Below are 13,849 nucleotides of genomic sequence, written 5' to 3'. Positions count from 1 at the left end.
GCCCACGTGTTCTTGTGTAGTGGAGTTGTATGCAATCGTCTTTTGTCTCCTTCCCATCAGAAGAGCGTTGTGAAACTTGAAAGGGTTCAGAAAAGATTTACAAGGATATTGCCAGAGTTGGAGGATTTGAACTATAGGGAGAGGTTGAATAGGCTGGGGCTGTTTTCCATGGAGCATCAGAGGCTGAGGGGAGACTTTATAGAGGTTTATAAAATCATGAAGGGCATGGATAGGATAAATAGACAAAGTCTTTTCCCTGAGATCAGGGAGTCCAGAACTAGAGGGCATAGGTTTAGGGTGAGAGGGGAAAGATATAAAAGTGACCTAAGGGGCAACCTTTTCACGCAGAGTGTGGTACGTGTATGGAATGAGCTGTTAGAGGAAGTGGTGAAGGCTGGTACAATTGTTATATTTAAAAGGCATTTGGATGGGTATATGAATAAGAAGGGTTTGGAGGGATATGGGCTGGGTGCTGACAAGTGAGAGTAGATTAAGTTAGGATATCTGGTCTGCATGGACAGGTTGGACCGAAGGGTCTGATTCCATGCTGTACATCTCTATGACTCTATGCTGAAGAAAACAGTCAGGTGGGTCTTCTGTTTCTGAAGGCACATCTTTTTAAGATGGCAGTCCACTCTTGATAAAGATTTAATGGAGAGAATGTTTTGGCTATTTTGGGTAATCTATCACAATGCCAACTTTACATAGCGAAGACTGCAAGAAGGGAATAAAAATCAAAAGGGAATAAACTCATCTCAGTAAAAACTGAGAGAAGTGGACATCAGAAACAAAACCAGCAATTTCTGGAAAAGCTCAGCAGGTCTGGCAGCATCTGTGGAGAGAAAGCAGAGTTAACGTTTCGGATCCAGTGACCTTTCCTCAGAATGGGAAGAGTGCATTTTCCCTGTAACAAAAAAATGGAGTGCACCTCTGCAGAGCTTAGTGTTAGTCTATTTAAGGAATCCCAGACAAAGGCTTCTGACCTGGTCTCTGGAGTTTAAGGTTTGTGTTCTTTGTTTTAATTTTACTCTTCACTTGTTAATTTGTCCTCCCCTTTTTTTCTGGCTCTTTTATTTCTTTTAATCTGCTGGAAATCTGAAATAAACACAGAAAATGCTGGAGAAACTCAGTAGATCTGTGCATTTGTGGAGAGAGAAATCGAGTTAACTTTTTGAGTCCATTGCGACTCTTCTTTCGAACTGAAAGGGGCTGGAAAATTAAAGATCTTATGCTGTTAACAAGGGAGGAGGAACGGATAGGATGGATGACCAGGGTGCCCACAGCAAAAGACAAAGGGAGTGCTAATGATGGCAAAAGAGAGATTGATACGTAAAATATGTGTCAACGATAAGTGCAAAAAGGAGAAGATGGTTCTGCTCTATTGAGGTACTAAAGCCAGCGAAATCCAAACTAGAGATTGGTGTGGAGAGAGTGAGTTTGTAATCAAAATGAAGGATTAAGGTCACACTCTGAAGCTGTTCAAGTCAACACTGAGTCCTGTAGACTGTAAAGTGCAAAAGCAGAAAATGAGGTTTTGCTCCTCCAGCTTGTATTGACATTTTGTTGGAACACTGCAGCAAGCCCCCTTATTCTATTCTTCGCTGTCATTTAGGCCATGTCTTCACATTTTATGGTATACAACTTATTTCAATGTCTGACTGTTTTTAAATTATGTTTGACTCCCTTCAGAATATGAATTCTTGTTTTTCTGCAGAAGATCCCTATTGGATATAAGAGCACATACACAGTAGGCACAAATGTTGGGCTGAAGTTGAGACTGGTGACCAAAACAATGAAGAACTACTAATCAGTCATGCAAAGAAATAGTGAATGAAGAGTGAACAAGTGCAACAAAAGTACCATTGCAAAAGGCAATACGTGGATAGAGATATTTGTTGTGGGCACACAATGAGCCAGTCTGTAAAGGAAAATATAAATTTTCAATTTGTGTTAATAGGAAGAAAGATTGGCAAGTGGGGTGGCCTATGGATAGACAATAGATAATAGACAATAGGTGCAGGAATAGGTCATTCGACCCTTCGAGCCAGCACCACCATTCTGGTGAATCATCCACAATCAGTAACCTGTTCCTGCCTTATCCCCATAACCCTTGATTCCACTATCTTTAAGAGCTCTATCCCTCTCTTTCTTGAAAGTATCTAGAGACTTGGCCTCCATTGCCTTCTGGAGCAGAGCATTCCATATATCCACCACTCTCTGGGTGAAGAAGTTTCTCCCCAATTCTGTGGAGGATAAACAAATGGCCTACCCCTTATTTTTAAACTGTGTCTTTTGGTTCTGGACTCACCCATCAGCAGAAACATGCTTCCTGCCTCCAAAGCGTCCAATCCTTTAATAATCTTATACATCTCAATCAGATCCCCTCTCATCCTTCTAAACTCAAGTGCATACAAGCCCAGTTGCGCCAATCTTTCAACATATGATAGTCCACCATTCCAGGAATTGATCTTGTGAATCTACACTGCACTCCTTCAATAACCAAAATGTCCTTCCTCAAATTTGGAGACTAAAACTGCACATAATACACCAGGTGCAGTCTCATTAGGGCCCTGTACAGCTACAGAAGGACATATTTGCTCCTATACTCAATTCCTCTGGTTATGAAGGCCAGCATGCCATTAGCTTTCTTCACTGCCTGCTGTACCTGCATGCTTGCTTTCATTGACTGATGTTCAAGAACACCTCGATCTTGTTATACTTCCCCTTTACCTCCATTTAGATAGTATTCTGCTTTCCTGTTCTTGCCACCAAAGTGGATAACCACACATTTATCCACATTAAACCATGCATCCGTTCACTTATCTAGCCTGTCCAAATCACCCTGTATTCTCATAATATCCTCCTCACATTTCACCCCGCCACCCAGCTTTGTGTCATCAGCAAATTTGCTAATATTACTTTTAATACCTTTATCTATATCATTAATGTATATTGTAAACAGCTGCGGTCCCAGCACTGAACCTTGTGGTACCCCATTGGTCACCGCCTGCCATTCCGAAAGGGACCCATTTATCACTACTCTTTGCTTCCTATCAGTCAGCCAATTTTCGATCCAAGTCAGTATTTTGCTCTCAATACCATGCGCCCTAATTTTGCTTACTAGTCTCCTATGTGGGACTTTATAAAAGACTTTCTGAAAGTCCAGATGCACTACATCCACTGGCTCTTCCTTGTCCATCATCATAGTTACATCCTCAAATAATTCCAGAAGATCAGTCAAGCATGATTTCCCCTTTGTAAATCTGTGCTGACTCTGACCTATCCTGTTACTGCTAGCCAAATAAGTCGTAATTTCATCTTTTATAATTGACTCCAGCATCTTTCCCACCACTGACACCAGGCTAACCAGTCTATAATTCCCTGTTTTCTCTCTCCCTCCTTTCTTGAAAAGTGGACAACATTAGCCACCCTCCAATCCACAGGAACTGATCCTGAATCTATAGAACATTGGAAAATGATTAGAAATGCATCCACAATTTCTAGAGCCACCTCCTTAAGTACCTTGGGATGCAGACCATCAGATCCCGGGGACTTATCAGCCTTCAGACCTAACAGTCTGTCCAACACCATTTCCTATCTAATATAAATTCCCTTCACTTCATCCATTACCCTAGGTCCTTCTTCCTCTTTGGAATGAATTGATCCTGCATCTTCTGCATAATACCCAGAAATACCTGCCATTGTTGTTCCACTGCCATCCCTGCTGGATATTGAACCATTGAACTTTGGTCAGCTCCTCCCTCATAGCTCCATAGTTCCCTTTGTGCAACTGCAATACTGACACTTCTGATCCTCCATTCTCCCTCTCAAATTGCAGACTAAAACTTATCGTCTTATGGTCACAATCTCCTCATGGCTCCTTTACTTTGAGGTCCCTGATCAAATCCGGTTTGATGCACAACACCAGATCCAGAATTGCCATCTCCCTGGTAGGCTCCAGTATAAGCTGTTCTAAGAATCCATCTCGGAGGCACTCCACAAATCCCTTTCTTGGGGTTCAGTACCATCCTGATTCTCCCAGTTGATATGCATGTTTCAATCCCCCATAACAACTGTAGTAATACCTTTGCAACATTCCAATTTCAACTCCTTATTCAACTTACACCCTACATCCAGACTACTGTTTGGGAGCCTGTAGATAACTCTTATTAGGGTCTTTCTACCTTTAGAATTTCTCAGCTCTATCCATACTGACACTACATCTCCTGATTTTATGTCCCTCCTTGCAAGGGAGTGAATATCATTCCTCACCAACAGGGCCATCCCACCCCCTCTGCACATCAGTCTGTCCTTTTGCTGATGGGCTAAATGGCCGTTTTGTGCTGTATGATTCTAAGTGGAGAGCTGAAGTGTCTGGTCGATATTTGCAAATGGATAGAGACAAAATAAAAACTGCAGATGCTGGAATCCAAAGTAGACAGGCAGGAGGCTGGAAGATCACAGCAAGGCAGGCATCACAGGTGGTGGAAAAGTCAACGTTTCTCCCACTTCTCCTGATGCTTCCTGGCTTGCTGTATTCTTGCAGCCTCCTGCTAATATTTGAAAATAACAGGTATTGTAAGAACTGAAAGGCAATGATACAGTAAGTTAGCAGATTTTTAGGGAGCATTATTTCATCATTTTTCACCATTCCATCATACATCTGGCCGTCAGAAATAAAAAACATTGGTATCTGGAACCAGTGTGCTAAGGGTGAATTAGAATCAACGTCATCGAGCTGTACAGCACGGAAACAGACCCTTCGGCCCAATTCATCTAGCCGACCACATATCCTACATTAATCTCCGGGTTATTCTGTTATAACGTGTATTTCGTTACTGCAAATTTACTGCAACATAATTGATGAATTGGGGATACCATGTCTACAGCACGACCTTTTAAAATGCGGTGGTTGTAATGTGATTACATTGTCAACACTTCAAGTGCTGTTTATGAAGCATGATTTTTCGGTAACACGCTTGCAGAAGTGCATAAGCATCATGTTATCAAAGAACTGACTGCATTCCCATTTACCAACACTTGGCCCATATCCCTCTAAACCCTTCTTATTCATATACCCATCCAGATGCCTTTTAAATGTTGTAATTGGACCAGCTTCCACCATTTCCTCTGGCAGCTTATTCCATACAGGTAGCACTGTCTGCCTGAAAACGTTGCCCCTTAGGTCCCTTTTAAAGTTTTCACCTCTCACCTTCAAACAGTGCCCTCAATTTTTGGACTGCCCCATCCTGGAGAAAAGAATTTATTCACACTCTCCATGCCTGTCATGATTTTATGAACTTCTATAAGGTCGCCCCTTAGCTCCGACATTCCAGGGACAATAGTGCCACCCTATTCAGTCTGCCACTATAGCTCAAACCCTCCAACCCTGGCAACAGCCTTGTAAATCTTTCCTTAACCTTTTCAAGTTTCATAACATCCTTCCTGTTGTGGGGATTCAATGATAACTCAATAATAATATAATCTTGATAATATAATCAGTGGCAATCAAAGTCAACCAGTGGCTACTTTTCTCTAGATTATATATATATTGAGGCCTGAGTTTCATTTCTGTGATTTATTATAGTTGAACTCGAAAAGATCTCATTCTTGATGCTTCCAAGTTGATGACTGATGGAATGTTTGATGGTGTGCATAACATATGGAATGCAACATATAGAGTTGTAGCTAGTCTCATCTATTAGAAGGTATGCTTAAACTAGCAAAAATGACTGAAACAAAAGAAGAAATTGTTGGAGATACTCTGCAGGTCTGGCAGCATCTGCGGAGAGCAATTAGAGTCAATGTTTCGGGTCCAGTGATCCTCATCAGTACTACTGACTGACCCTCTTACCTTCTGCCTTTTTGTGACTGGTCTCCACTCAGTCAGCAGGGGTTCATGACAGCACAGTTAGGATCCATGGTTTTGAGGAACTGTGTTTGTGAACTGCAAGCCCCTGTATTTCATTATGTGGTTCATTTGATTAAATGTTATTAACTATTAAATATTTATCATAAAATATATCAAGAATATTAAACATTTATTCTGCAGTATTAAATATTTATCCTACTGCATGATATTAAACATTATTAATTATGCATTGCATCTTGTTTATTATATAACATTTTAACCAAGTAGGATATTGATATGACCTAAATAGCATTATCTCCATGTGGATCAGATATAAATTATGTTCAGCACGGTATAAAATTATTTTAATTTTTTGGACCATGAAAAGGCATTGCAGAACAATTCTACTGCCTTCTACTCACAGTCTTCCCTTTGTCTCGTTTAAGCAGCCTTTTGAACTGAATTAGCTTTATTGTCACTTGTACTCAAATGAATACAGTGAAAGGTTTACAATTGCTACACTATAGTGCCATCTTAGGTACAAAGGTACCTTGGTCAGATACTTAAGATCAAATTCTTAGGAAACAAAAAATAGGAAAAACAAAGAAATAAATAGTCCAACATTATAGGCATAGGAATAAATTAGGATAATAAAGATTTAAAAAGTTCAGATTATCAATCTTGCCCACCCAGTCCATGCTGGCAACTAGCCTCAAAGGAAACCTCCACCTTTTCTTCTGAGCATCTCACATTGTTCTAACCCTCTCTCCTCTCATTTAAAATTCTCCTTTTTGCCTAACCAATCAAGCATCACATCAAATTTTCACACTGAGGCACTGTCACTGCTTTCTCCACTTTGCACCATTTTGCACCAAACTATTTCCCATCTGTGGTAATTTTGACTTCAATTCCAACTCATCATGCATGGTGTCCATGGGCTTTTGACCTCACCTTAATTCTCTTTCTCCACATAAACTCATCAACATTTGGATGCTCCCTTGAAATTATCCTCTCACACATTATCTCTGTTTCCATTTTATGAAATTACAATTCACATCATTTCTGACCAGTTTCTTGCAAATCTCTTCTCCCATAGCCTCCCTGTGACTCCCAAATCTATTTCCTTCTTGACTGCTCAGACAAATAAAAAACACCATCCCAAATCACTTAGAACTGCACATTTCAGTCATCTTGCTGTCCATTCACCATGATAAAATGACACAATTTCTTCAGAAACCATCTGCTCAGTCATACCTTTAACACTGTAAATACCCATTAAAATGATTACCCTCTTTCATTCCTAGTTATTTTGCCAGATATAGTCACCATCTTCATTCCCTTAAGTCCCAGGGACCAATTTAGTCACCAACCATCAAAATGCTGCAACATATAACAGGTTCAGCTCTTCCTTAGTAAAACTGCTCAGTTTTGCAAAGATAACTGAGCTTCATTTTTCTCCTGCAAATTGTCTGTTTCACCCCTTGTCCCAGCCTCCTCCTCACTCACTTCCTTTAAGTGTGTTGATCTCATGAACTTTTCTCCCTTATTTTCCCCCATACCTTGTCCAAGTGCGTCTCATTTGGAAGATCTACCTGGCAGTCGTCGAGGAATTGGAAGGTACTGTCTAAGAAAATTTGCTGAATGTCTGAAACAAAATAGAATTGGCTGGAAAATCTCAGCAGGCCGAGCAGCATCAGTAGAGAGAAATCAGAGTTCACATTCAGGTCCAGTGGCCCTTCTTCAGAGCCGTTCCAGAGCCTACCTTTTTCTTATTTAAAGGTAAGTGTAAGGTACTGTGGTCCAAATGTAATTTGATTGGTTACAATGCTTGACTTTAAGCAAAACACACACTTTGCTCTGATGCTATAGTTAAAATACAAAGAAAAGAAAGAAGAATTGGTCTAACTTTAACTGTAGTGGAAAGCCTAACAGAATAATAGATTATTTACCTACTAAACAGAAACTGTTTCAATTTCATAACATCCCATAAACACACCCTTGGCAAAGGCAAATTTAATAAAACAGATAGGCTGAAATGCAATTCTGGCAGCAGGAAGAAAACTCAAGCTTTGAGGTGTAATGGAGAGAAAGGTGTAGCAATTCAATAATCAGCTTCAAAACCCAGCAACTACTGAAACCAAAACTAAAACCCTGGTTCCAAGCTTGACTCCACCCACTGCCTCTATTGTTTGAATGTTTTAAACAAATACCCAAGGCCTCACAAGCTGTTAGATTGGAGGAGGTAGCTCTGCACTAATTCCTGATGAAGAGCTTATACCCAAAATGTCAATTCTCCTGCTCCTCAGATACTGCCTCATGACTCATGACTCAAAACCTCTTAAAAAAAGGACGAAATACACCTCTTAATGCCATAGTGTCATCAAAGGGCCCACAGTATTTACAGTGTCTAAATCTTCATCTGTTTCTTGATATCACATTGAGTGAATCTAATTGGCCAAAGAGTGGCATCTGTTATGCTGGGGATATCAGGAGGAGGCTAAGATGGATCATTCACTTTGAATTTCTACTTTAATATAATTCAAAATCATCAGCTTTATCTACTACACTGATGTGCTGGGTCCCCATTATTGAGGATGAAGATATTTGTGGAGCCTCTACTATTATTTAGTTGTGCATCACATTCACGATTGGATGTAGCAGGACAGCAGAGTTTAGATTTGACCCATTGCTTGCAGAATCACTGGACCCATTCCTCATTTAGCACAGCAATAGTGTCCCACAACACAATGCAAGATATTATCAATGTGATGACGGAAATTTGTCTCCACAAGGATTGTGTGGTGGCTGTTCCATAGATTCTGTCATGGATGGCTGCATTTGTAATGGGCAGATTTATGAAGATGCACACTCAACCTTGACTGAGCACATCTTTGGATTTGAATTTGGTCCTTGGAACTGAAGAGCTGGGTTTCAGAATTACTAATTCATCAAAAATGCCACTATGCCATCACCTCGTGTTATCAATTCCCTTTGATATGGTTGACCCAATCATTCTCCACTGAAGCCAATACTTGGTTGGCTAGGTTCCAACTAGCATGCAATAGGTTCTATTTTTATTAGTCCAGACATAGCCAGACAATCATCTGCAATTGCTTGGCTTAGTTTTTTCTCACCAATTTTGTTTCCATATTGTTGGCAGTGATTTTTCCCAAAGGTCTAGCCTTGGCCCTCCCTACTTATTTCCTGAAGCTAAATGGTGCTCATCAATCAAAACAAGGTGTCTGATTCAACATGTACAATCACACCAATACTCTCTCATCATTAATTCTGTTGACTTCTAAACTGCCATTGAATTATCATACCGCTTGTCAGATATCAAGAATAGAATGAGGAGACATTTTCTTCAACTCTAATGATTTGAAAATTGAAGTCATTGTTCTCTGTCCCACTGAAATTGCTGTCCCCCAACCACAAACTCTATTTCCCTTCATGGAACCAATCTCGGGCTGAACTAGACCTTAACAATGGTGTCATATCTGGATCTGAGATCATCTTCTGAACACAGATCCATCATAACATTAAATTCAACTTTGCAACATCTCCTGACTCTGCCTTCACCTCAGCTCATCTGCTGCTGAGACACCCTCTTTCATTCCTTGCTTGTATTTGACTCAATTACTTTAATGCACTCCCAATGTTTGGCTCCCCATTTTGCACCATTCATAAATTTATATCTATCTAAAGCGTTGTCGCTTGTATCCTGATTTACTCCATGTCACATTACCCATCACCCTTTGGCTCACTCACTAATTTTGTCTGCTGTTTAAGCAATACTGTGGTTTTAACTTTCTCAAGCTTGTTTTCAAATTCCTTAATGGTATCATCCGTCACTTCCTCCACTTCATGTGACTGTAATCCCCTTCAGCCTCACTGCATTCAGAAGCATCTTTAACTCTGATGTCTTGCATATCTCCAATTAGAATTACTTCACCCATTGATATCCATGCCTTTAGCAGCCTGGGCTCAAGCTCTCGAATTCTCTTTCTAAAAATCTCTACCTTCACCACCTTACTTGCACAAGCGCTCATTAAATCCTATAACTTTCTGCCTTATTATTTTGCAAAATTGCCAAATTTGTTTGCTTGCAATCCTGTGAAATGTCTTGCAATATTAAAGGTGCTTCTTAAATGGAGGTCAGTGGTCATTGTCTTCTGAAATGACCTTATCAAGAAGCATTTTAATAACCTTGTGTGAAGTTTACGCATGTCATTGCTTGATTACTTTAAATAATAAAACTGGTTAGCCTGTCCTTTCAGTAATCTGTGAACCTGAATATTGCCAATGATCTAAAGTTCAATATAACAATGAATGAAAACAAAAAGAGCTTAATAATGATTTTTTATTTTGTATTACATTTATTTATATCTTTTGCTTGTTAAATGTGTTAAATTTCTAAACATGCTTCCTACAAACCCCAAAATAAATGTAGGAATGTTTAGGTGAAATTGCCTAAATTATAGCTCTGTGTTCTGTACCTATACTTGAATGTAAATTCTCTATCTATACTATGACCAGGATGAGACGAAATTCATGAAATGTCACACTAGCCTTCACAATAGAGAGTGAATTAATGAGGATATTAATTACTGTGGGTCTGTGCTGGAATGTTCCATGAAAATGCAATACAATTATTTACACTGCATCATGGAAACCTGAGCACCATTTGAGGAAGATTCTTTGAATCGAAACCACAGTGCTGCAATGCAGTAGAAAATCCTGGTTTCTCAACACAAAAACCCAGAAATGCATTGTACGTGCAAGAAATTCTATACTTGGGAAATATGCTTAACAGTCAGTCCGAAATCTTGATGAGCTTCTGGATTTCTCTCATAAATAACATGAGAAGTTGTTAACTGTTAAATTAACATTGGTGATTGTTCTAGGTGTTTACTGTGGAAGAAAGGATGCTAAGAAAATATAAATGAAAAGATGTAAAACTAGTTTCATTTATTAAAATGCAAAGAACAATAAAGAAGTTATAATACCATATCATATTATGGTCCCTCTATCTTTATCTGTCTACCTGCTCTTGCTAAGGCTCTGTTGGTCTGTGTTTCTGTAAGTATTATTCTATTTCTCAACATTTTAGGAAGGTACTGCTCTGTTTTGAATTTGTGTGTTCATACGTTTGCATAACCTACTAAACCTGAATTATTTAAAGATCAGAAAATGCCTTTTGCTCAAGTTACTTTAATATGGATGCTTAGAGGTGTCCTGTTTCCTAGTATTGGTTTTCTCACTTATGATAATCTAACTCCTTTGTTAGGAAGTAAAACAAGTGAAACAGCAAGTGACAATAGAACAAACAAAAAATGAGATTAATAGTCATTCAGTGCCACATGGATTTGAGTGTTTTTTGTCATCTCAGTTGTATAAAGACAAAGATTACTCTGTCAGACATGAAGTACTCTACGACATGGTGTGGCAAAGAATCGTTACTGAAAATGTGTGATCTTTATTTATCTCAAGGAAACAAAGCCCTGGGCTTTCTCTGGTATCCTGCAATATGAGGCAGACAAGAAGAATAGCACAAATCTGCACCTTAAAACTATATCCCAGATTATTTGTGTTTTTCAGTTCTGTAATCTGCTCTATTGGTCTGTCACGCATAAATGACTCTACCTTGTTGTATTACCTGGTTAAGAGTATTATTGGCCACCGAAGGCTGAGAGTAGGGATATTGTCAATGACCACGGGGAAATGGCAGACATGCTGGATGATAATTTGCTTCAGTATTCACAGCAGAAAAGGACGATAAGTTGCCAGAAGTCCCAAAGAAATTGACAGAGGATCTGGTACAGGGTCTAAATAAAACTAGCTTAAATTAATCATCAATAATGGGGAAATTAATGGAAGTAAAGAGTGACAAATCTCCAGGACTTGGTGGTTTCCAACCATGGGCATTAAAGGAGGTAGGAGAGCACATTGCCAATTCCCTAATGACAATCTTTCAGTGCTCCCTGGATTCAGGAGTTGGACCTCTGGTTTGGAAATTTGCTCATGTCACTCTGCTCTTTAAGAAAGGTGACATAAGGAAATCAGGGAATTACAGATCAATCAGTCTGACATCTGTGGTGGGGAAATATTGAGTCTATAATCAAGGATAGGGTAACTGATCATCTAGAAAAATTTCAGTCAATCAGGGAGAGTCAGCATGGGTCCATGAAGGGTTGGTCAGAAGTAAACTAATGCATATTGAATATATGGATTTCCAGATGGCCTTTTTTAATGGATATTTTTATTGAAAGAGAACTTTTTCTTAAAATAAAATTACAGAATTACAACAATAAACCAACAAAAAACACTACTCTATGTATATATAAAAAAACAAGAAACAACAAAGCAAACAAAACATAACTATACTCATGTGCAAGATGAACAAATCAGTAAAGGCAATAAATAAAAGAAATAAATAAACCTGCTCCGCACAATGAAACATTAGCTCCTTATTTGTGAAAGCATTGAGTATTACACATGAATTTATTTGAAATTCTTCCTTTAAGGGCAACAAGTTCAATAAATCAGATTGTCATGGCTATACAAAAGCCCTAGTTAAGATGGCAGATAAATTTACATCCAGATAATCCAAAAAGGGACGCCATATATTACAAAAATTTTCAGGTTTTCGGTGTAGCATATTCATGAGAAAGTCCAAAGGAATATGTTCCATGAGTGGCCTACACTGACCCAACAGACCCAGGGGGTTTTCAGAGACCCAACACATCAAAATAGTTTTCCTCGCACCAAAAAGTGAGAATATTAAAAAGCCTTTTCCCTTACACGTCTAAAGACGATATACTGATTAGGGCCAGGACAAGAGAGAGATTGGGTCCCTCTTAAATTCGATCCCCAAGACCCTTTCTATTACCCTGTCACAGCACTCCAATATGTACAGAGCCTGCAGCAAGACCACTGACAATGAGTGACAGCACCAGCATTTGTTTTATACTTAGGACGGAATGATGATACTCCCACCTTACATTTTGCGAGATGATCTGGGGCCAAATGGGCCCTGTGCAGAATCTTTAGCTGCATGGCGTGGGTCTTATTACAGATTGAAATCTTTTTCGCATTTTCGCAAATATCTTCCTATGTCTCAGCAGAGATCTCAAACTCTATCTCTTTCTCCCAGACCCCACAAATCTGCTCAACGTCTTCTGAAAGATCGCCCCCTAATGTCTGATAAAGAGTATGAGCAGAGAGAGTACTTTTAGCATGAAGCACTCTCTTTTCCATGACACACCTGATGAGTCGGTCAAAAGTGTGGTCCCTTTTTGAGTAAAATCCCTGACCTGAAAAAAACGTAAAAAGGTCTTTGCCAGCTAAACCATACTTATGGGTTATTTGGTTGCAGGACATCATCATTTCACTTTCAAATAAATCACCAAACAGGAGATCGCCGAGCTGCCCAAAGCTTAATTGCGGGGTCCATTATCCTTGGCTGAAAACCCAGCATATCAACTATAGGGATAAGAAAATACATTTTGGATATGTTACCCTCACTCTGCTGCATTGCCCTCCATGCTTGACAGTATTAATAATCCTCGCATTACAACAATATTCTGTAACTGTCTTCATTTTATCTAAAAACAACAGCCTAATGAGGGAATTATTTGCCTGGAAGGTCTCAATATCTGGCTATATTGACGCCAGATCCTCACAAGTCCAGTCACTAATGAAAGATAAAAGGGAACTTAGTTGATATCTTTTAATATCTGGGAGGTATACTCAGCCCAACCCACAGGGCAACTACAATTTAGCCAGCTTAATAAGAGGCTGCCCACGCCACCAGATGAAGGAACTAAACCAATTATTAAGACTCCAGAATGTTTGCCCAGGAAAAATTAAAGGGAACATTTGTATTGGGTATAGCAAACAGGGAAAGACATTCATTTTACTAAGATTTACCTGGCCTTGAATCCATTCTTTTGAAAAGTCGATTGTGGTCTCCGAAACTGTGGTCCTTCATTTGACCTC

This window comes from Chiloscyllium punctatum, chromosome 20 (genome assembly GCF_047496795.1).
Source record: "Chiloscyllium punctatum isolate Juve2018m chromosome 20, sChiPun1.3, whole genome shotgun sequence".
Lineage (NCBI taxonomy): Eukaryota > Metazoa > Chordata > Chondrichthyes > Orectolobiformes > Hemiscylliidae > Chiloscyllium > Chiloscyllium punctatum.
This window is presented reverse-complemented; position numbering follows the sequence as displayed.